The sequence below is a fragment of the Myotis brandtii genome, unplaced genomic scaffold (assembly GCF_000412655.1).
Source record: "Myotis brandtii unplaced genomic scaffold, ASM41265v1 scaffold305, whole genome shotgun sequence".
Lineage (NCBI taxonomy): Eukaryota > Metazoa > Chordata > Mammalia > Chiroptera > Vespertilionidae > Myotis > Myotis brandtii.
The window spans coordinates 546848-569746 of NW_005361652.1; the positions used below are offsets into that span (position 1 = coordinate 546848).

The 22899-nt window shown below is 37.5% G+C and overlaps 1 protein-coding gene across 3 annotated transcripts in view; it reads right to left on the minus strand.

The window, feature by feature from the left end:
• RNF128 (ring finger protein 128, E3 ubiquitin protein ligase) overlaps positions 1 to 22899 on the minus strand; it is a 151325-nt gene that overhangs the window by 80799 nt on the left and 47627 nt on the right. The gene's annotated exons all lie outside the window — the stretch shown is intronic.

The window sequence follows — 22899 nt, forward strand, 5'->3', positions numbered from 1 at the left end:
TGCCAGCCTGATCACCCCCTAACCACTCCCCTGCCAGCCTGATCGAAGCCTAACTGCTCCCCTGCTGGCCTGGTTGCTCCCAATTGCCCTCCCCTGCCGGCCCAGTCACCCCCAACTGCCCTCCTCTGCAGGCCTGGTCACCCCCAACTGCCCTCCCCTGCAGGCCTGGTCCCCCCATAACTGCCCTCCCCCCAAAAATAAAAGGAGGAAAAAAAAAGAAAAAAAAAGAAAGTAGCTTGTCCTTGTGAAGGGCTGTGAAGGGAGCAAATTGACCCATTCACAGCTCCCTCCACCCCCACTGTGCCCAGGAGGTTGCTGCAGGAACCCCTTAACAAGCCTTACAGCAGCTTGTGTCAACATGTCAGAACACCTGGAACTAATGATTACCACCACTATTTGCTCAGTTTTGGCTTGCCACTGTCCATATTCACCTAAGGTCCCTGTACCACAGCTATCTCTCTGGAAGGCCTGATGTGAAAGGTATGGCCTGAATATTTAGAAATATTAGGCTGGAGTTTGATTATAGTTTGAGCTCCAATATAGTGGTCCAGTCACTCTGGCCAGATCAATATCAATCCTTTACCCTGCATAGAAAAACTCTGTCAATAGAATTATTTTATTTTTATTAGTAAGTACTTTGTACTTCACATAGAGAAATCTGAAAATTAGTCACATCAGAAACAGGCCCATTACTTTCATGTGTTAATTTCTAATATTGTAAATATGAATAGAAGTAATCTACATATGCAACAGCATGGATGGACTTGGAGAGTATTATGCTAAGTGAAATAAACTAGTCAGAGAAAGAAAGATACCATATGATTTCACTCATATATGAAATATAATGAACAAAATAAACTAGCAAACAAAATAGAAACAGACTCAGATAGAGAATAGATTGACAGTTCTCAGAGGGGAGGGGAGTTCAGGTGCTGGGTGAAAAAGTTGTCTCTCACCTTAATCACTATAACAACCTGCTCATTGCTCTCCAAACCAGCAGTCTTAGCCCTACAATTCATCCCCTCACAGCTACCAGATACATTTTTTTTTTAAAGGAAAAAAAAAGTTACCTGGAGAGCATTATGCTAAGTGAAATAAGGCAGTCAGAGAAAGACAAGTACCATATGATTTCACTCATATGTAACAAATAAAGTAACAAAATAAAAACAGACTCATAGCCCTAACCAGTTTGGCTCAGTGGATAGAGCATCAGCCTGCAGACTCAAGGGTCCCAGCTTCGATTCTGGTCAAGGGCATGTACCTTGATTGCGGGCACATCCCCAGTAGGGAGTGTGCAGGAGGCAGCTGATCGATGTTTCTCTCTCATCGATGTTTCTAACTCTCTATCCCTCTCCCTTCCTCTCTGTAAAAAATCAATAAAAATATATTTTAAAAAAACACACAAAAAAACCACAAAACAAAACAGACTCATAGCCTAGCTGGCGTGGCTCAGTGATTGAGCGTAGACCTATGAAACAGGAGGTCACAGTTTGATTCCTGGTCAGAGCACATGTCCAGGTTGTGGGCTCGATTCCCAGGGTGGGGCATGCAGGAGGCAGCCGATCAATGGTTCTCTCTCATCACTGGTGTTTCTACCTCTCTCTCCCCATTTCTTCCTCTCTGAAATCAATAAAAATATATACATAACTTTAAAAAACATACACTCATATATAGAGAATAGACTGACATCTGTCAGGGGAGGGAGGTTGCAGGGCTGTGTAAAAAAATGAAGGGATTAAACAAAACAAACATATAAACAAATTCATAGACACAGACAACATTATGGTGATTACCTGAGGGGGATATGGAAGTGAGTAAAGGGGGGATAAATTGTGATTGAAAGAGACTTGACTTGTGGTGGTGAACACATAATACAATATACAGATGATCTATTATAGAATTCTACACCTGAAACTTAAGTAATTTTATTAACCAATATCACCCTAATAAATTCAATTAAAAAGAAATAAATAAAAATAATAAAAGGAAAAATGTTCACATTATTCCCTTGCTAAAGGCCCTTAAAAATCTCCATTTCAACCTCCTTTTATAAGATACTGGCCCATCTGGGTTAGACATTCAGTTTTTACACTGTCTAGTGCAGACTTCACTTGAGGTTATCTGGTTTTCTTGAGTGTCACTAATCTATTAACTCCTTCAAGTTAGGGGCTGGGTCTTTCATCACTGTATCTACAACATCTAGCAGAGTTCCTGGAATGTAACACATATCAAGTAAATGTTTGATGAATGCAATTTTAAGTATGCTATGTTTAGTGATAATCTGAATCTTGATTCAATCTGAAAACAAATTCATCCTTAAAGATAATTGTGGTGAACAGAGTCTAAGGTACACCTCTTTTCTACATTCAAAGATGGCATATCTTGACAGGACATGTCTGCCTACAGCAAGAACATGTCACATAAACACAGATAAAAAGTTGAACACTAATCCTATTCTATAGACCTTAGGTTTAGTGCAATGCACACTGCCACAGTGCTGATCCCATTGAAATTACCATACTGCCAGAGTAGAACTACTAATGGTGGCAAAATCCCTCTCCAAATGGAGCTTGATTATACCTGTTTCTCACTCACATTTAGCAGCTAGAACAGATGCCATTTTAATCCCAAACTCAATTTAGAATCCAGTTATTTTTGTTCAATAGGAGACTAGTATTTTGGCCACTTATGAAGAGGGTTAGTGGTCATAAAAGAGAAGTCTTAAGGTAGTTGGAACAGTTTGAGTGTCTATAAAACCTTAAATTTGTGCTGATACTGAGGAAAAGAAAGTAATAAGATAGGCTATTTCAAAGTCATGAAAAAAAACTGTAGTATGAATGTTATTTAATTAATTGGGTATCCTGTAATTGCACTAAATTTTTTATGCTAAAGTTTTTTATTGTCATAGTTTTTGTTTGAGGGTAGTAAGATTTCTAGAAACCAAATTCAACATTTGTTGTTGCTATTTATTAATGTTTTCTGGAGGAATGCAATAGACCCTGAAAATATGAGCTCCCCGAAAGGAAGAAAAAGACCACATCATTGTTTATCCTGAGCTACTTACTCCCTCCTCACTCTTCTCCTTCTACCACAATATCCAGCAGAGTGCTGGTCATAAAGAGTTAGTCAAACTTTTGTTGAAATATGAACCTCTTTTTATATACATTCTCTTCAGATATACTTTCTAATAGGGGAATTATGTTGGAAACTGAATTCATTATTAAAATTAGCAAAAGCATTATGTTTAGAGATAGGGTATTTATTTTGACCTCGCCACAAGAACCTAAGGGTACAAATTAGTATTCTATTAGGTATCTGAATTAGAGAAAAAGAGAATTTGGTAACCTCTAAAGAAATTCTGGTATCATTTAGTATAAAAATTAATAAATAAGAACATTCTACCAACTGAAAATATTAAATTTCCTCCTCTATGATTTATTATAAAAGCTAACCTCTATACTAAGGCCCATATACTAATTATAAAAACAAACAGAAACCTGTCTCACTTGTGGTTTTATAGTTTCACAATAAGTTTTTTTATGAAAGTCAGTAAGGAGAATAAACCTATCCTGTAGAACTATACTTTTTCTTTTTTATTGAATTTATTGGGATTACACTGGTTATCAGGTTTATAATTCTACAATATGTCATCTGTATATTGTATTGTGTGTTCATCACCCCAAGTCAAGTCTCCTTCTATCACCATTTATCCCCCTTATATGCTCTTCTATCTCTCCCTAGCCCCTTTTCTCTCTGGTAATCATCATACTGTTGTCTGTGTCTATGAGTTTAGTTTTTTGCTTAATTCCCTTTGATTCCACTTCTGGGAACATATCCAAAGAAACCCGAATCACTAATTCCAAAGAATATATGCACCCTTATGTCCACTGCAGTGTTATTTACAATAGCCAATATTTGAAAGCAGGCCAAGTGTCCATCAATGGATGAGTGGATTAAAAAGCTGTGGTACATTTATACAATGGACTACTTCTAAATGAAGTCACATTAAGCTGATATAGAAGGTAGCATATTAATACAAAGAATTACAGTATAACTAAAATTTGTCATCACACTGAAAACATTCTGTTCTTATCATAGTGAGATAACTGGTTTAGTCACTCCTTGACATTGCTGAAACTTTGATACAGTTAAAATATGAGGTCATTGTAATAAAATGAGAGAGAGAGAGAGAGAGAGAGAGAGAGAGAGAGATTGGCAATCAGTGTTTTCCAAATTATGTTTCAGATGTTAAGTATTTTGAGAGAAAAGGGTTATATAGATAAATAATTTAGAAAATAATGCACTGAATAAAATTATATAGTGTTTCTTTAACATATCAGAGTCTCTGAGAAGGCCTGCTGTGACATGTATTGCCAATCTCCAAGACAAGGCTTTAGATGATGGTGAGGAGGTGGTTAAGCTATCCTTTAATGAATCAGGCTGTATACTAAGTGCTTTATATATTATCTAATTTATCCCTCACAATAACCCTATGAAGTAAGTACTGTCGTCCCCTTTTCTACAGATTTAAAAACTGAGTTCATGTAATAGATTTGTGACCTTAGCCAAAGAGGTTAATTTGGCTATGGTCACAAAGCTATTACATGATAGGTTGGAGTTCAAGTAAAAATCCACTTGATTCCTAAGTCTCCTCACTTATCTACTGTGCCATCAAAAGGTCCACAGCCATTTCTATTGTTAGAACTTAACTTCTTGATTTTAAGTTCTTGCTGCTGTTTAAAATGGAAATACACAGGAGGACAAAATAGTTGTTTCAGTTTTTTAATTATGTGATTTTTCTCTGAATATGTCAGAAACTGCCCAGAAAAACAGCAGTTTGGATGTCACAGTTTTTTTCTGCTTCTACATATAAAACATTTACATATTTTAAAATGTGGGAGTGAACAATTATAATTACCAAAGGAGAAATATTATGTTTAGCAATAAAATTGTTAGCAAAAGGCTCAAGAAAATAAACATTTACTAAATGTCCGTTAGGTGTCAAATACTTTATTTACATTATAGAAAAACTGGGCATTATTATCCTCCCTCTTATGAACAAGATAAATGAAGTCCAGGTTAACAACTTGCCCAATATCACATATTTATTAATTGGTAGGGCTGCAGTTCAAGCCACGCAGTCTGACTCAATGACACCTGTCCTTCCATTGTAATATGTTGTCTCCCAATTTCAAATGGAACACATTCGTCTTTGGTACAATAGATTGAAATAAAAATAGAGCAATCATGTAGCTTTCCTTACCATCAAAGGATAATCTGTTAGCTTTTAATTACATTATTCAAGGTAAGTAAATTTCTGTGTCTTGTTTGCAAGTTGAAATAAAAGTCATCAGTTAGATAGAAGTAGCAAAAAGGGTGGGCTGGTGGGTGGGGGTGATGGCTTTTGTACTGGCCAGTTTATGTCTCTCTTACACATCCTGTTCCCTTGCCAAAATGAAATGATGTTGGTGGAAAACAAGAATTCGAAATACGCTACAACTCAAAGTATTTTGGAGCTGTGTTAAATATAGCTTGTTTGTAGATCTATAAATGAAAGCCTCACTCAATATAACCATATTTCCTAACTTTCAACACTAAAGATAAATTAAAAGCTGTAAAAAAGTTAATGATAGAGTTACCATTTAGCCAAGAAATTCTATTCCTATATATACATTCAAGAGAAATAAAAATAAATATTTACATAAAACTTGTAGAAAATAAAATAATTAATTAAAATATATAACCATATTTTTCTAGCCTTTATCTAAATGACTGTTGAAATTGTCTAATGAGAAAAGATGTACCAACTTGTAAATCTATTAATGGCTAATAAAGCCACAAATCAAAGTTATGTTCCTAAAACTTTTAGGAACATTATGAGTGCTATTAAAAATAAGCCAATTATTTTTAGATCATCATAGGTTAGGAAAACAAAATGAGTCCTTAAGGTGAAACACATGGAAAAGGTGAGATAGAGCTTTTATGAACATTACAAGGAAATTGAATAAGTAGAGAAAACTGTCTAAACAAGCATGATTGGGAATAATATAGAGTTGACTCTTGTCTGTGAGGCTCCTGATTTCACCTTCAATTTTGAATGATAGCCTTGCTGGGTATAGTATTCTTGGATTCAGTTCCTTGCTTTGCATCACTTTGTATATTTCCTTCCATTCCCTTCTGGCCTGATGTGTTTCAGTTGAGAAATCAGTCGATATTCTAATGGAAGATCCCTTCTAGGTAACTTTCTGTCTCTCTCTGGCAGCCTTTAAGATTCTTACTTTGTCATTGATGTTTGCCAATTTAATTATGATGTGTCTCGGTGTCAGCATTTTTGGGTTCATCTTGTTTGGGACTTTATGTGCTTCTTGGACTTGTGTGACTTTTTCTTCCCAACATCAGGGAAGTTTTCTGTCATTATTTCTTCAAACAGGTTTTCTATTCTTTGCTCTGCTTCCTCTCCTTCTGGCACCCCAATTATGTGGATATTGTTTCATTTTGTGTTGTCTCAAAGCTCCCTTAGTCTCTCCTCCTGATTTTTAAGTTTTCTTTCCAGTTGCTGCTGTGCTTGGGTGTTGTTTTTTTAAAAATATATTTTATTGATTTTTTACAGAGAGGAAGGGAGAGGGAATAGAGAGTTAGAAACATCGGAGAGAGAACATAGATCAGCTGCCTCCTGCACACCCCTTACTGGGGATGTGCCCACAACCAAGGTACATGCTCCTCACCGGAATCGAACCCAGGACCCTTCAGTCCACAGACGGATGCTCTATCCACTGAGCCAAACCGGTTAGGGCGTGGGTGGTTTTTTCTACCTTGTTTTCTAACTCACTGATGTGGTCCTCAGCTTCTTCTAGTCCACTGTTGAAACTTTCCATTGTGTTCTTTATTGTGGCTATGTCATTCTTCATTTCCTCTTGATTCTTTTCATTTCCTCTTGATTTTTACACATGTTGATTTTGTCTTCCATCCTTTTCAGTGTCCTTATGACCATTGCTCTGAATTCTTTCTCTGAAAAATTGCTCACCGCGATTTCATTTACTAGTATTTCTTTTTCTGGTGATTCCTCCTTTTCTTTAGAATGTCTCCCCATTTTTTCTGTTCCTTTGTGATTGCTTCTATGTATTATATCAAACTGCTATGCCACCCAAAATTTTTGAATTTGTCTTATATATTAGATGTTTTGTGGGACCCAGTGGTGCAATCTCTCAGGTCTTCTGGGCTGGCTAATCTACGGATGCCCCCTACCTGAGATATTTGGGTTCTCTTGGTGTAGTTGGGTCTTGAGTGTTATTATCCCATTTGTGGATGGAGTCTCCTCTCAAGTTGTCTGGTTATGTGGCTCGCTCTCTACCATGTTGACCAAACAGCACAAAATACAACTCAACAAGACATGACACAAAGGGAACAAAACATGAATGTACTCATGACACCGATAACCCCAGTAGAAGTGACTACCAGAGAAAAGAGAATTAGGGGAGAGAAAAGAGAGCAAAAATGATATCGAGGGAAGAAAAAATGGTAAGAGAGAAAAGAAAAAGAAGAAATAGGAAGATAAAGAAAAAAGTATATATATGGGAAGAACACACCACAGAACAAACAGATAAACCAAAAAATGAAAACAACAAACACACAGAAAAGAGGGTGGGTACAGAATCTTATATACAGAAAGTAAGGTTAAGGAATTGAATGAATATGGGGGAGGACCTCAGTTCAGTATAGTAGAGGTAGAAAGAGGATGAGTGGATAAGAAGAAAAGAAAGAGAGGAAAAAAATAAGATAAAATAAAATAACATTAAAAAATAGAATAAAGAAAAAATAATGGAAAAAATAAAAAACAAAGAAACAAACAAAAAAAGAAAATAAAGAGGAAAAAATTTAAATAAAAGATAAATTTTATTTTATTTAAATAAAATAAAAATGTGAAGTGTCATTCCTTTCAGCTGAGTTTTAATGCCCTATGGGAGCTGGCTTAAGTTTCCACTCTTATGTACTGTCTGCCACCTCTCAGTTTCCTGTTAGGTAGTTAGCACCATGTTGAAGTTCCAAGTGATTCATGGCTCCTCTGTTTGTGTCTATCTCCACCTCCTTGATTGCCAGCAGGCAGGACCAATCTGCCCACTTAACCTGTCTGCCCACTGTCAAACTTAATCTCTCAAGCAGCTGTTTCTGACAGGGCTACAGTTAGGGAGGTTGCTGTATTGCTTTCTGGGACTGAAAGGTCTCTCTTCAACCCAGTCCCTGAAGGCTCTTAGGAGCTATTCAGATTTTTGTGACCTTTGTTCCACTCAGGGTGTAGTTTGGGTGTGGCTGTATTGGTTGTCTGGAGGCTGCTGGGAGGGGCTAACTCTGCAGGAGAAAATGGCTGCTTAGGTCCGGAGTGTCAGGAATGTCCCAGTGCTGGACTCCTGGTCACCTCTCCCTGACCTGCTCTTCTCCATAATCTCTCCTCAGACTCAACAAGTCCTCACCTCCACCTGCACCTCAGCAACAGGTGATTATTTGTATTTGAAAAGTCCTATGAACTAGGTTTAGTGAATAAAAGCAAAGACCAAAAATAGGGTAAAGAACTGCTCCACTGCAAGCCTCTCTCCCCCTGGCATGGCACGGCTTGGGCAGCCATCCAGGCTGTCCCTCTGGGCTCAGTCTCTTGTGACTGTGGACCCAGATCTAGAACCCCCTGCTGCCGGCAGTGCTGCAGACCTTCTTTCCACAGTCAGACACTAAGCTTGTCCAAAAGGACGCAGCCTCGATGCCATGTGGCTTCCTTCTGACCCTCTGGGCTCAGGGGTCTTGCAATTCTTTCCAGCCCAGATCCCTCATTTTACCAATCTCCAGGCATCCTCTGCCCTTCCTAGTTGAGGATTGTCTCATCAGCTGTGTCTACTTCACCAATTTGGGGTGGATATTATTTGATTTAGTTGTTCGTTCCATCTGCTCCGGGACAAGGCTTGGGACACATTCGCCTATTCCACTGCCATTTTCCAGCACTTCCTCTTTGCTAATTTTTTGTTTTGTCTCACCAGTGTCTACTTCACCAATTCCGGGTGGATGTTATTCAGTTTAGATGCTCCTTCTATCTGTTCTGGGATAATGCTCGGGCCACGTCTGACTATTCAGCCACCATTTTATGTCTCCTACAGTTGACTCTTAAACAATGGGGGAGAAGGGTTAAGAGTGATGACCCCATAGCATTGAAAATTCATATATAAATTTTTCCTCTCCCCAAACTTAATTATACTTGTCCCTTGGTATCAGCAGGGGATTGGTTTTAGGACATCCCTTATATAAAATGGATATGTTCAAGTCCCTTATGTGACATGACATAGAACAATGCACATAGTCGGCCCTCACTATCCAAAGATTCCCAACTACAGATCCAAAATATTGTTTTCTATCATGGTTGAGGTGCAACCCTGGGATATGGAGGGTCAACTGTATATTTATTTACTTATTTATTTATTTATTTATTTATTATATTGATTTTTTTACAGAGAGAAAGGGAGAGGGATAGAGAGTTAGAAACATCAATCAGCTGCCTCCTGCAAATGAGTGAGATCATGTGATATTTATCTTTCTCTGACTGGCTTATTTCGCTTAGCATAATGCTCTCCAGTTTCATCCATGCTGTTGCAAATGGTAAGAATTCCTTCTTTTTTACTGCAGCGTAGTATTTCATTGTGTAGATGTACCATGGTTTTCTTATCCAGTCATCTGCTGATGGGCACTTAGGCTGTTTCCAAATCATAGCTATTGTAAATTATGCTGCTATGAACATAGGGTGCATAGATCCTTTCTGGTTGGTGTTTCTGTTTTCTTGGGATATATTCCTAGAAGTGGGATTACTGGGTCAAATGGAACTTTCACCTTTAATTTTTTTAGGAAACTCCATACTGTTTTCCACAGTGGCTACACCAGTCTGAATTCCCACCAGTAGTACAAGAGGGTTCCTTTTTCTCCACACCCTGGCCAGCACTTGTCATTTGTTGATTTGTTGATGATAGCCATTCTGACAGATGTGAGATGATACCTTATTTTTGTTTTGATTAACTGTATATTTATTGAAAAAATCCATGTATAAGTGGACCTGCACAGTCCAAACCTATGTTGTTCAGGGGTCAACTGTAATAAACTATATTTCATAGGCCTATAATTTTTAAAATAATTCTTTATTGTTGAAAGTATTATATATGTCCCCTTTTTTCCCACATTGACTCCCTCCAGCCCACTCCCATTGTCTGTGTCCATGGGTTATGCATACAAAGCCTTTGGTTGATTACCTCCCACCTACCCACCCTCCCACACCTTCCCTTTGAGATTTTGCACTCTGTTCCATGCTTCCGTTCATCAGTTTATTTTGTTACTTAGATTCCACATAGAGTGAGATCATGTGATACTTGTCTTTCTCTGACTGACTTACTTCACTTAGCATGATATTCTCAAGGTCCCTCCATGCTGTCTCAAAGAGTAAGAGATTCTTCTTTTTTACTGCTGCATAGTATTCCATGGTATAACTGTGCCACAGCTCTTTTATCCACTCATCTACTGATGGGCACTTGGGCTGATTCCAAATCTTAGCTATTGTAAATTGTGCTGCTATGAACATAGTGGTGCATACATTCCTTATGATTGGTGTTTCTGTTTTCCTGGGATATATTCCTAGAAGTGGGATCACTAGGTCAAATGGCAGCTCCATATTTAATTTTTTGAGGAAATTCCATAGTGTTTTCCAAAATGGTTGAACCAGTTTGTATTCCCATAAGCAGTGTACTAGGGTTCCCTTCTCTCCACATCCTCACCAGCACTCATCATTTGTTGATTTGTTGATGGTAGCCATTCTGACAGGTGTGAGATGGTACCCAATTGTCGTTTTTATTTGAATCTCTTGGATGATTCGTAATTTTGAGCATTTTAATATGGATTGCATTGAATCTGTAGATTGCCTCGGGTATTATGGACATTTTAATGATATTGGTTCTACCAATCCATGAACACAGTAAGTTCTTCCACTTGTTTATATCTTATTCTCTTTTTTCAACGTCCTGTAGTTTTCTGAGTACATGTCTTTTGCATCCTTGGTTAAGTTTATTCCTAAGTATCTTAATTTTTTTGTTCCAATGGTAAATGGAATTATTTGTTTAGTTTCCCTTTCTGATAATTCATTATTGGTGTATAATAAAGCCATCAATTTTTGGGTGTTGATTTTGTTTCCTGCTACATTGCCAAATTCATTTATTAAATCTAGCAGTTTTTTTTATGGAGGCTTTAGGGTTTTCTATGTACAATCATGCCATCTGTGAATAATGACAGTTTTACTTCCTCCCTTCCAATTTGGATACCTTTTATTTCTTCTTCTTGTCTGATTGCTAAGGTTAGAACTTCCAGTACTATGTTGAATAAGAGCAGTGAAAGCAGACATTCCTGTCTTGTACCTGTTCTTAGGAGAAATGCTTTTAGTTTTTGCCATGGGCCTATCATTATTAACAATAACCACAACAGGTACACTAGTGGGTTGTTGTTTGGAATTAAAGACAATACATTTTCTTATAGTAATGTTGCTAAACAGTGTTTCGGTTCCTAAATGAGTCCACAGATTAGTGCATGTGAAATGCTTTGAGGGCTAAAAACTGCAAAGCATATGGAAATTATTATTTAACTGATATTTGTAACAAAACTTGTCAAAAAAACAATATAACTGAAATACCCAAAACAAACAAAAGCATTTAAAATGTATCTTAAATATTGGCACATAAGAAAAATACATATTTAATCAGGAGGATCACATGATTGATAAGTTTTTGCGGAGATTGTGAGAGTGAGTTATGGACACATTCAAGGTCCTTAGGTATTGAGAACACTAGTTTGTTATAATGTTCAACTTCATTTAAAAAGAAGTGGAATTACATAAAAGGAAGTTCAAATATTTTAAAAAGGAAGATGGGGCTCCAAGAATGTGTGTGTTTGTGTTTGTGTGTGTGTATTTGATTGTGTATATAAGATTATATAAAGTAGGGTTAATAATGCTATTAAAGGAAGAGAAAGGGGATAGAAAAGTAGGTCATGAAATGTGTCCCATGAGGAAAAGTAGGGTACAGAAGCTACCCTTGAATTAGACAATTTCTTGTGCAAACCACCAACTGGTGGAGTTCTTTATAGCAGAATATCATTTCAAGGGAAATGCTAATTTAAAAAACAAGTACACTTGAAATCTATACAATTTTATTAACCAATATCACCCCTATAAATTCAATAAAATTAAAAAAAAACAAGTAACTCAATTTTAATGTCTTCAGTGCAATTTTGATTTAGCTTGTATGTTCTGCATATCATTAACAAAGTGTAAAATAAGAACACCATGATTCCTTTCTGCCCTTATTCTAAAAATTCATCTTGTCTTATAGAATGACAAAAACTATTGTCATCAGATGAACCCAATATGTCATGGGTGAAAACTGCCAATATATTTGTTTCTTCATTCTAAGATGTTAAACTTTGCACTAATCTTAAAAGTATTGAAAATAGTAGATATTGAAGAGAGCTAGTGAGAAGAAGAAAGCTTCTTATGTGAAAGAAAAATAAATACCAAAAAAGGTGAGGTGTGTGTGTATATACTGGTAGGTGTGTAAGGGGGGAAGAAAAAATATAAATAGTGATACAAAGGGTAAAGAGAAATGAAATAGTCCATATTAAAATAGAAAAAGTCAGTTCTTCAGTGTTCGAGGTTCATTTTACATATTAAGAAACAAATGCTAACAAGAAAGAGCCACCCTAACAATTATATGTGTTAGATATATTCAAAAGGCCAAACCAATTTTTTTAAAATTTTCATAGTAGTCTGTAAATCATTTCTATCAAATATGCTTTGTTCCTATTGTTACTATAGTTGCATTATTAATGCTTTCTTTAAGATTTATTAACATTATAGGAGTATTTTTTTAAATAACTGGTTTTTCTAATTATAAGTATAAAGGTTATTCATTATAGAACGTTCAGAAAATACAAAAAAAAAAATAATCAGAGAAAAACAATCACCCATATTTCACCAACCTGGAATAATCAAGGGTAATATTTTGGTGCATTTTCTTTTTAAAAGTTAAGACTTTTTAGTTTTAGGCAGCATTTACCTAAGCTACTTCAACATTTTATCTGAAATGATAGTGATTAATATCTTGAGAAAAACATATACCAGTACACATATATCAAGTGAGTTCTAGTACCATTGTCTTTCAAAAAAGATAAAAATAAATAGGGTTAGATAGGGTTTTGAAAATCACTGATTTATATCTAACTTGAGCATTCAAGCATTAAAACCAAGTAAATCACAACTAGGTTGTGAATATAACAGCCTCCATCAAGTTAGAAATGAATCACCAAATTTTCTTTTTGAAAGAAATCAATATTGTAATAAGCCTACTGATAAATTCAAGCAGTAATTAACTATATACCACTATAATAGGAAGACATACATAGAGCCAATAAAGAAAAAGAACAAAAAATGAATTAATAACAAAAAGCCTTTGTGCTCTGCTTTGCCCAAAGGGCTTCAAAGTTGGTGTTAACATCAAAATGTGGCAACTCTGAACTTGCTTAGTAAGCACATCAAAAGTGCATGTACTCTATGGTTAGAAATAATTCCCTATAGTATGTAGCTGAGGATCACGATAGTTAACTAGCTTCAATGCAGTGAAGATGACTGTTTTCGTGGGTGACTAGGCTCCTACCACATGCTGCAAGACATCATTCCCTCAGGAGGCAAAGTTGACAATTGGGCTGCTTCAAAAATTCTTCATCTTGGTGTGTGCAGTAGTCTTCTGAGATTCTGGTACTGTTCTATTTCTTGATCGAGATGCTGGTTACACAAGTGTGTTCACTTTGTGAAAATTCACTGAGCTATCCACTAATGATTTCTGAATTTTATGGTACGTATTTATGCTTCAATTAAATTTACATATACAAAAAAGTATTCATGGCTAAGCAATACCTGCGGTACCCTATCAAGTACCCTTTAGGGAAAACCCCAACAATAGTTTACAGTTCAGTGACCATCATGAAAAAGAAAAGCCATTTTAGTCAATGAGGTGTTACTTAACCAAGCAAAACAGAAACTGGGTGCAAATCTCATTTGTAAACTGTAGGAATTTCATGGGAGAAAAGGAACTAAAGTAAAATGGTGATCAAAACTTTCAAAAGACCGAGGCCACAATAGGCACTGCATGTGGGTTAGACCACATAAAATTTATGGCTAGTAAGTATATTTTTATGTAAAACTCTCTGGTGCATATTTTTGTTTTAAATGTTCTAATTCACACCACTACATGTCAACAATTCTGTGCTCCCTGTTACTTTTTGGAAGAGATGTTCAAACTGCCTCTAGTCAAAGACTACCACCTTCAACTTATACTAGTAAGAGAACCCTCTTTCTATTTTTAATTACATGGGGAAATGCTTACAATCACAAGCAGCATATCAAACTGTATATCCTATATAATAAATAGGTAATATGCAAATTAACCCTCACACCCTCACAAGATGGCTGCCTACGGCCAGGCCGGCAGGGAGGTTAGTGAGGGACGACCAAACAACTGAACAAGCAGGCTGTGTGGGGTGACCAGGCCAGCAAAGGGGCCATGAGGGATGACCAAATGACTGAACAAGCAGGCTGTGTGGGGTGACCAGGATAGTGGGGGGGCCGTGAGGGGTGACCAAATGACTGAATAAGCAGGCTGCGTAGGGCAACCAGGCCAGCAGGGGGGCTGTGAGGGGTGACCAAGCCAGCAGGGGAGGTGCAGTTTGGGGCGACCAGGCCGGCAGGGGAGGCAGTAAGAGGTGACCAGGCTGGCGAGGGGGGCAGTTGGGGGCAACCAGGCAGGGGACAGCAGTTCAGGGCGACCAGGCTGGCTGGGGAGGGCAGTTAGGAGCAACCAGGCCAGAAGGGAGGGGGCAGTTGGAGGCGACCTGGCCAACAGCAGGGGCAGTTAGGGGTGATCAGGCTGGCACGCAGAGGCAGTTAGGGGCAACCAGGCAGGCAGGCAGGTGAGCGATTAGGAGCCAGCAGTCCTGGATTGTGAGAGGGATGTTCGACTGTGGGTTTAGGTCCGATCCTGGGGATCAGGCCTAAACCGGCAGTTGGTCATCCCCCAAGGGGTCCCGGATTGGAGAGGGTGCAGGCCGGGCTGAGGGGACCACCCCCCCTGTGCACAAAATTCATGTACCAGGCTTCTAGTATAGTATATAATTCTTTAAATAATATGTATGCAGAAAAAAAGAAGAAAATGACAACAAAAACACTCCTAAATGCTAAAATGGTTATATCTATGCAACTTAAATTATACCTATTTTCTTAATACTACATTAATACTCATGAAATAAATAATCATTAAGATAAAAGTAGGATACAAAAATATACCTAGACATGGAAAAAGAGACAGGAAGAAATATTAATGGTACTACCTCTGTGGAATTATGCATAGTTTTTATTTTTATTTTTAAACTTGTTTTTGTATTTTCTAAGTTTACTGCAAGAAGCATAATTAATTTTATAATAGAAAATAACTTAGAAAATGTCTTTGGTACTCTCCTCTATTTCCTCCATAAGCCTGGGAACAGAGATTAAAAATAGTATTCTATACAAGATAACAGATATTTTACAGGGACTGGGGTGGGGGGGGGGATAAAAGTTTATTTATATGCTTAGAAAAACAATTTGCTTACCAAACTATATATTTATTTAAGGTTTTTATGTAATAGAATTCCTTATTCATCAACATGTTCAAGGGAAGCATTTTAATTGGAGACATAAATTGAATGTTGGTGTAAATAAAAATTTTAAAACATCTACACTAATAAAAGAGAAAGATGCAAATTGACCATACCTTCGCGACACCCACCAGCCAATCAGGAGTGAGTATGCAAATTAACCCAACAAAGCTGGCGGGTTAATTTGCATACGCAGGCGCCATGTGGCCACGGGTGGGGTGGGACCCTTGCATTGTTGCCATGGTGACAACACAGGCGTTCCACACTGCCCCAGCCAATCCGGGCCTCTGGGCAGCGTGGGAAGGTGGAAAGGCAGCTCCAGGCCAGAGAGAGCGTCTCCGGCCAGAGCAAAGGCAGTGCTGGCAGCCAGGGGAAGGAAGGCCCATTCTTGCACGAATCTTCGTGCATTGGGCCTCTATCCAAAATAAAATGGGAAAAGTTCAATGTAAAAATTCATTGTCACTATTTCTTTGTTACCCAAGTCATTTTGCCATTTGAAACCCATCAACTGGCCCATGATGGTGATCACCATAAAAATTAGGAAACTTGCATTCTTGAAATATTTGTATATTCTTATTTCTCCTACTTTACATTAATTATTTTGGGTATTCAGGCAAGAAGCACAGTACATAGCATACAATATATACTTGATAAATGCTTAACACATTTCGTACCGCTCAGGAGTTTTCTCGTGTTTCGCGTGCCATCTGTTAAGGACCGCTCACGAGTGTTCTCGTTTTTCACGCCCATGGAAAAAGGAGCGAATCTAGATACTTATGTAAATTTTGTTTGGTCCCTCTTCATAGAGGAAAATGTTTTACGCAGTACCATACATTAAAAAAGTACTAGGAACTTTAATTGTTTAATTGTTTAATTGTTTTTGTAAATAAAAATGTTATAATTATTGAAAAACAACACCTAAAGTGCATTATGATGATTTAAATAATGTGCAGTTTGCCCAAAAACGTGCGGTCCCTGGCATATGTCTTAGAGATTTCTATGCGGTACACAATGTGTTAATAAATTGAACTTCGATCCCCTTCCATTAGATACTTTTCTAATGAAGCTTATGAACCTCTGGAATTCATGGATATATATTTAAGGCAACTCCACCCACATTACCAAGCACTTACAGTACAAATATTTCAGCAGGAAATATGAAAATTAATAAAATATTAAAATGATCATGACCAAGTAGGAAAAAAGAAACCACTAGAGATGAAGTACTAAGGGAGAAAAGAAAAAAATTATTTTGGTTTTGATGTGGGCTGTGGTGGGAAGAGGAAGAGAAGGAATTGAGAAATACTTCACAGATAAGGCGACATTTGTGTTGGGTTTTGAAGGTTGAGTAAGTTTTGACCAGCAGAGCTGGGAAGAAAAGAATATGTAAGCAAAAGCAGAAGTACAGGCAAAGAAATGATAATGGAAAGAAGAGAAAAAATGCAGGGATCAACATGAGAGAAGAGGTATATAAAGCTTTAAAAGTAGGTTGGGACTACATTAAGATTCTTCTGGGAAATGTAGTCCAAATTTATAAGTAATGCTATTTTGAACAATGGCATATATGTGATGAAAGGTGTGTACCAGTGGCAATGTAGAAGAAGAACTGGAGGGAAGTAACCACTGAAGGCAGGGAGACCAATTAAATTAGGAGATTAAGCATATGTTCCTAAGAGAAGACATAGGAACTGAAAGCAGAGTAGTAACAGTTGCAGAAAAGAAGGGAACATATGTTAAAAGATTTAAAGTGATAGAATCAACTGGTGTGGCACTTATTCATTGGAGGGGGAAATGTTGAGGGCCTAGTTTTGAATGCAAGGAAGAAGAGGTGTTAAATGAATGAGTTAATCTATATATATATAAGGCTAAGTGACTGACTGTACATCCATCCGACCGTCCAACCGGCGGGTACATATGCCATGCAGTAGCAATTTAGAAATAAACATTGACTCATGCATGCATGATACATATAAAGCTCTCGCTGGTGCCAATTGCATACGTGTTTTATACTACTACTAGAGGCCCGGTGCATGGATTCGTGCACCGGTGGAGACCCTTGGCCCGGATTGTACCCTCTCGCAATCCAGGACCCCTCAGGGGATGTCGGATAGCCAGTTTTGGCCTGATCCCCACAGGCCCTATCTAGACAGGAGGGAGCCCAATCCCTGAAGGTCCGATCCAGACAGGAGGGAGCCCGATCCTGTGCATTGAGCATATGTCCCCTGGTGGTTAGTGTGTGTCATAGCGACTGGTCGACTAGTCATTTGGTCATTTGGTCAATTAGGCTTATAGATATATAAATATTATATATACTATTTTGACATGTAATTTTTTGCAGTAACGTAATTAACGCACGAATCTTTCTTCTAATTAATTTCCTTTCAATGTGCATGAATTCGTGTACCAGGCCACTAGTAAAGTAATAAAAATGAAACAAATGAGAGGCATGAAAAGTCAGATACTGCTTGGGAGAGGATTTCAAAGGAGTGGTCAATAGTATCAATACAATACTGCAGAGATATCAAAAAGGATGTATTTGGAAACAGATTTAGGAATGGTACTTTACTTTGGTAAATTATCACACTCAATCCCCTCTCATCCTCTTTTGAACCTCTCACAATACTAAAAAGGATTCTTTTCAAAGTCAAATTCCTAGAAAAGAAAACAGAATAAAAAATAAATATCAAGTGGGTGAGAAGGGATTGGGTAGTGATAAGTCAGCATAAAATACTATCCCAAAGTCTTTGTGAATAGAAAAAAAAATTGGTAGGAGATTGAAGGAGAAGCAGTTATTTGCGAAAACAATGACAAACACAGGTGGATCAAAAGATCATTTTCTTGTAAGGAATTCAGTCTATTCACCCTATTCCTAAAGAGTTAAATTTAGGCCCTGGCTGGTTTACTCAGTGGTTAGAATGTCAACCACGGAGTGAAGGGTCAGGGTTCAGTTCCTGTCAAGGGCACATACCTCTGTTACAGGCTCCCTGTCCCACACCAATTGCCAATAGATGTGTCTCTCTCACATCATCTCTCTCCCATTGATGTTTTTCTCTCTCTCCCCCTCCCAATCTCTCTCTCTATGGAAAAAATTAATGGAAAAAATATCCTTGGGTGAGGATTGACAACAATAACAAAAAAGAGTTAAATTTAGGATTTCAGGTAATGTAGACTTTGAAGTACTCTCGGCCATTCATTTTCAAATTGTGTACTACAAACAGATTCTACTTTCATTTTCTAAATACATTTAACTATGTTAACTGTGATAAAAAATTATAGCAATTTCCTATATGTCAGTAACTGTCTTAAACACTTTATCTGTATTATTTCATTTAATAACAGCAACTTTATAAGGCAAGTTTATTATTATGCCCATCTTACATAGGAGAAAACTGAGACTTAGAGAAGTAAAATAATGGTCTAAGATTTTAAGAATAGTAATTGACAGAGCCAACCTCTTAATATGCTCTACTGTCTTCCAACATTATATAGAAGCAACTGTTTTCTACCCAATAATTAACTTAAACTACTTAGTTCATACACTTTCTTACAGTGCTCAGAAATGATGCCTCTCCTGCCATACCTTTGAATATGTTTCAAGTTCTTATAAATGTGTTATGGGTTATGAAGGTTGTAGCTCTACACAGATCTTTCAATAAACTTATGCCTGCACATGTTGACTCAAGGAAAATTTGACAAGCAAGTATCTACACCATTTGAACCTGTGGGATGTGCTAAATTAGACAGCATGCAAAGTTCAGACCCATCTGCATGGTGAAAGCAGAACAATTAGTTGCACAATAACAAAAAACATGTGTACCTTGTCTCATTGTGACAATCCTACATTTTAGAAGGCATTAGTGCTTAGTCTAAGTTTGGGTTGCTTCTTATCTTATTTTCGTAGTTAAGAAATATGAATAGTAATTAAACTTTGAAACCAAAATATTCTCTTAATTTCTTCCAGGTTTCTGGATCAATTTGACTGAAAAATATTGAGAGATAGCAAGGCAAGCTGTTAATAAATGTATATCATTTACAATTATCTGTGTGAATCAGGATTTTCTGAATACTTTGCAACCCAAATAATACTATACAGAAATAAACTGCATGCGTTGATACAAAGCTACAGCTTACCTTTTGTAAAATGTCAGTATACATAAAAACAGCCTCATTTTTCTAATCAATTGCTCTTACATAGTGGAATTTCTCTCTGATAAACAACAGTTTTAAAGCAACTATTCTAAAAACAGTTCTAAGCCAGAACTAAACCAATTAGTTCTGTTGTCTTGGAACAAATGGGTCTTCATGGTCATAGGATTGTAATAGGTAAGAGTGTGGATGCTCAGCATAAACTCAAAGATCAAACAATTTAAGCACAGTCCCCTGTGATAGTGGGTGAAGAGAGATTTTGTGAACAAAGAAGACAACACTGGCTTTTCCACATTTGGTGACCCTTGTGCAATTCATAGCAATACATATTGAAATAATCAACACTTAAACCTCAGTACTACCTCTCTGCCACTAAGATCCAACATAGGTCGTTTTTGACCAGAGATTACAATGAACCCTAGGATTTATCTCAGGAATGAGCAAAACAAATGAGAAATAGCACTTTGCCAAATGTTCAACAATACACGTGAAAGAGTGTTGTCCCCCATGTTGAAAAGTAATTTCTCCAGGAGTTCAAGAGATAAATGTGATTCCATACCTCAAGGAACCAGTTAGCTTTTTTATAGCTAATTAGTCTAATGGTAAACTTTGCCATAGTCATAATCTCAGATAATAAGAAATCTTTAAAGTATTAAAATACCTTTCTGGATGTAATTTAATTAAGTGATCAACATTTAGGGCTTTATTTCTATACTAGAGACCTGGTGCACGAGATTCATGCATTGGGTGGGGGGAGGGCTGCGCCCTCTTGCAGTCCTGGACTCCTTGCTCCTTACCACCTGCCTGCAGCAGAGGCAGGAGAGGCTCCTGTCACCGCTGCTGCACTCACTAGCCATGAGCCTGGCTTCTGGCTGAATGGCACTCCCCCTGTGGGAGCGCACTGACCACCAGGGGGCAGCTTCTGCGTGGAGCATCTGCCCCCTGGTGGTCAGTGTGCGTCATAGCGACCGGTTGTTCCACCAGTTCGGTCTATTTGCATATTAGGCTTTTATTATATAGGATAGTATTCTGAAGCAAAACAGCCATGATTAGATTCCCAGTGTTTTCATGTCTTCAAACTAACAGTTGCATAATCATATATTTGTATGTTATTTTTTTACATCTTGTTAGCATCAACTTATTATCATAATTAACTTTGAGTGTTTATTATCTGCTAGGTAGTTTACACATGTTATCATTAATAATCACAGCAATGTAAATATTATCGCCATCTTATGGATAGGGAAACTGAGACTCAGTAAAGTTAAATAATCTGACTAAGGACACAAAGCTATTGTATGGTAAATCCAGAATTTGATTCACATTCTTTTTTAAAAATATAGTTTTACTGATTTCAGAGAGGAAGGGAGAGGGAGAGAGATAGAAACATCAATGATGAGAGAGAATCATAGATCGGTTGCCTCCTGCACACCCCACACTGGAGATCAAGCCGGCAATGAGGGCATATGCCCTGACCAAGAATCCAACCTTGACCTCCTGGTATATAGGTTGACACTCAACCACTGAGCAACACCAGATGGGCTCACATTGCCATTTCTTGTCCACGTTTCCTCCACCGCTACTTCTTTTTGTCCTCCACCCTTTCTCTGCCAACAAGGCAGTCTGCTATCCAAAATTCAGCACTTTAGAAACCAAGGTGTATGCAGAGTGCTGGGCACACAGTGGTAGTGCAACAAAATTTAATTTTATTACCCCTAAAACTATCAGATAAATATTAAGCTTATATCCTTAACAGAATTAGGATGAAAATAGTTTAAGTAGAAACTCTTTAATTAAAGACTACTCTTCAATTCCAAATAATTTATGCAAGCAAATCTCATTTGGAGGAGACAAAGTCAAACCCTTGCATTTAAGTAGCCAATTAAAATGTAAGGACTTTAAAATTTACCAAGTTCTTATTCTTCATTTTTATTAGCTTTTAAGAAAAGAGTAAGTAAAAAACAAAAACAAAAAACACCCACAAAAAACTCACAGACAGCCAACATTATGGTGGATTACCAGAGGGAAAAGGGGGTAGGGGTGGTAGAAGAGGGTAAAGGGGGGGATAAATGGTGATGAAGGAGACTTGACTCAGGTGATGAACACACAATACATTATACAGATAATGTATTATTGAACTATACACTTGAAACCTTTATAATTTTATTAACCAATGTCACCCCAATAAATTCAATGCGAAGACCAAGGTGGGCAGGGGCTGGGTGGAGGGGGGAAATGGGGGACAACTAAAGTAGTGTCAACAATAAAAAAGTACAAGGGAAAAAAGAGAAAAAGAGTAATTTCATTCTAATCAATGAACTATCAACCAAGAGAGATACAGTTGCTCCTTTAATCAATATAAAATCTAAGAATCACAGCAGGAAGGAATCACAGGAAGGAATATTAGAGTTCATCTAGTTCACTGTTGTCTCAGCACACTCTGCCAACTTGGCTTCCAACTCCTACCTCTACCATTTGACAAAGTAACTAGTACAAGGTTATAAAGCTGGTAGAAGCAAAGAAGAGTCTAAAATCTCCTGAGTTCCAGTTCAGTCTTCTTTCCATTAAGCCACCCAGGCACTCAATTCAAGTGCTCTCTAGGGAGTGCTAGACACAATGTTTTAGGATAAAAAACACACAAAAATCCCTGTAAGTACTTAAATAAATAGATTCATTTCTCCAGTAACTCCTAAAAGGCTAATCCTATTAGCTAAACTTGACTGAGAAAGATGTTGTGTCTTTATAGGCCTTATTTCATTTCATCCTCAAGGCAAACCTATGGGAGTAGTTCTTAGTTCTTTCCCATTTAATTGTTGAGGGAAATCAGACTCAGACTTCAAATAACTTGTCCAAGGTCACAGAACTAGTAAGCAATGGAACCGGAATTCCAAGGCCTGACTTGAGGCCCAGTTGTCAACAACTGTGATATATTGCTATTATGTCTTTATGTCTCTTCCTTTTTCTTCCGAAAATTGTTTCTTTGTCTTCTGGGCTAAGATC